Below are 2,174 nucleotides of genomic sequence, written 5' to 3'. Positions count from 1 at the left end.
GCCCCCATCTGTGCTTGGCAAATTTAGATTTTAATTCTTTGACTAACATAGCCATGTTAAAAGCGACCCAGAAATAGTGCAAGGGCCTTAAAAAAACGCTTTCATGTGTCTTAGGCCATTTTAAGTCATTTCCCCTTGAATGTAGGTATATCATTGATTTATATGATGTGTTTAAAATCGTTTTTTGAAAAATATTAGGTTTCTTGATATGTACTGCTAGAGCTTCATAGGTTGCTTGGGGCATATTTATAAGGCATTTGAGTCTCTCTGATGTTATTTTTCCCATTTTAATTTAAGACCTTTCCCCGTGGAGCAAGGTCCTTGTAAATATGCCCCCATCTGTGCTTGGCAAATTTAGATTTTAATTCTTTGACTAACATAGCCATGTTAAAAGTGACCCAGAAATGGTGCAAGGGCCTTAAAAAAACGCTTTCATGTGTCTTAGGCCATTTTAAGTCATTTCCCCTTGAATGTAGGTATATAATTGATTTAGATGACGTGTTTAAAAACGATTTTTGAAATCAATTAGTTTACTTGATATGTAGTGCTAGAGTTTCATAGGTTGCTTGGGGTATATTTAAAAGGCATTTGAGTCTCTCTGATGTTATTTTTCTCATTTTAATTAAAGACATTTCCTCGTGGTGGAAGGTCCTTGTAAATACACACCCATGTGTGCTTGGCAAATTTAGATTTTGATTATTTAACTTACATAGCCATGTATGCCTCTTTTGCATCACTGTGCGTCATTTTTGTGACGCAGCGGCGCTGCAAAAGATTTGCTATGTGGCGACATATTTACAACTTGATGCATCTAGGCAGATGTGTCATGCTGTAAAGTCCCGTGCCACATGAAACCGATGCAGCAGTGATGCAAAAGATGCACCATGTTGCAAGACAGGCCTCATTTCATCTCCAACAAGATAAGAAGCTGAATCTTATGTAAATGTCAAAATTGTAGTATACACTGCTCAACTTATGTGTACTCTTTGATATGCTAGAGTCCATCTGCACTATGAGATACCTAAGCAAAGGAAACACAGGTGATGTGATTGTGAAATGAGGAAAAGAAACTCCACATTTTTCAATTACATCACCTGTGTTTCCTAAGTTTACGAATGACATTGTGCAGATGAGGTTTAGGTCTGTCCACGGACACAGAAGAGGTCTGGCCTTTGTTCAAGAGTGAAGTGGACATGACTTACTTTATTGGTAGGCCTTTACATATATTATCTCCTCTGTACTCTTCAACAAGTGTAAATCTCATCTGCAACCCTGAGTAGGCCTCACCTCAAACAAACCTCTGGATAGGCCACACCTTATCGTCATCCTGAATCAATCATTTAACATGTTAGGGACAGATTTATGATAGGTGTGTGTCTCTTTTGCGCCGCTGTGCGTCACTTTTGTGACGCAGCGGCGGTGCAAAAGATTTGCTATGTGGCGACATATTTACAACTTGATGCATCTAGGCAGATGTGCCATGCTGTAAAGTCCCGTGCCACATGAAACCGATGCAGCAGTGATGTAAAACATGCACCATGTTGCAAGACAGGCCTCATTTCATCTCCAACAAGATAAGAAGCTGAATCTTCTGTAAATGTCAAAATTGTTGTATACACTGCTCAACTTATGTGTACTCTTTGATATGCTAGAGTCCATCTGTACTATGAGATACCTAAGCAAAGGAAACATAGGTGATGTGATTGTGAAATGAGGAAAAGAAACTCCACATTTTTCAATTACATCACCTGTGTTTCCTAAGTTTACGAATGACATTGTGCAGATGAGGTTTAGGTCTGTCCACGGACACAGAAGAGGTCTGGCCTTTGTTCAAGAGTGAAGTGGACATGACTTACTTCATTGGTAGGTCTTCACATGTATTATCTCCTCTATACTCTTCAACAAGCGTAAATTTAATCTGCAACCCTGAGTAGGCCTTACCTTAAACAAACCTCTGGATAGGCCACACCTTAATGTCATCCTGAATCAATCATTTAACATGTTAGGGACTGATTTATGATAGGTGTATGACTCTTTTGCGTCACTGTGCGTCACTTTTGTGACGCAGCGGCGGTGCAAAAGATTTGCTATGTGGCGACTTTTTTAAAAATTGATGCATCTAGGCAGATGTGTCATGCTGTAAAGTCCCGTGCCACATGAAACCGATGCAGCAG

This window comes from Lissotriton helveticus, chromosome 2_1 (genome assembly GCF_964261635.1).
Source record: "Lissotriton helveticus chromosome 2_1, aLisHel1.1, whole genome shotgun sequence".
NCBI classification, from domain to species: domain Eukaryota; kingdom Metazoa; phylum Chordata; class Amphibia; order Caudata; family Salamandridae; genus Lissotriton; species Lissotriton helveticus.
The sequence above is the reverse complement of the archived record's forward strand: the minus strand, read 5'-3'. Positions refer to the sequence as shown.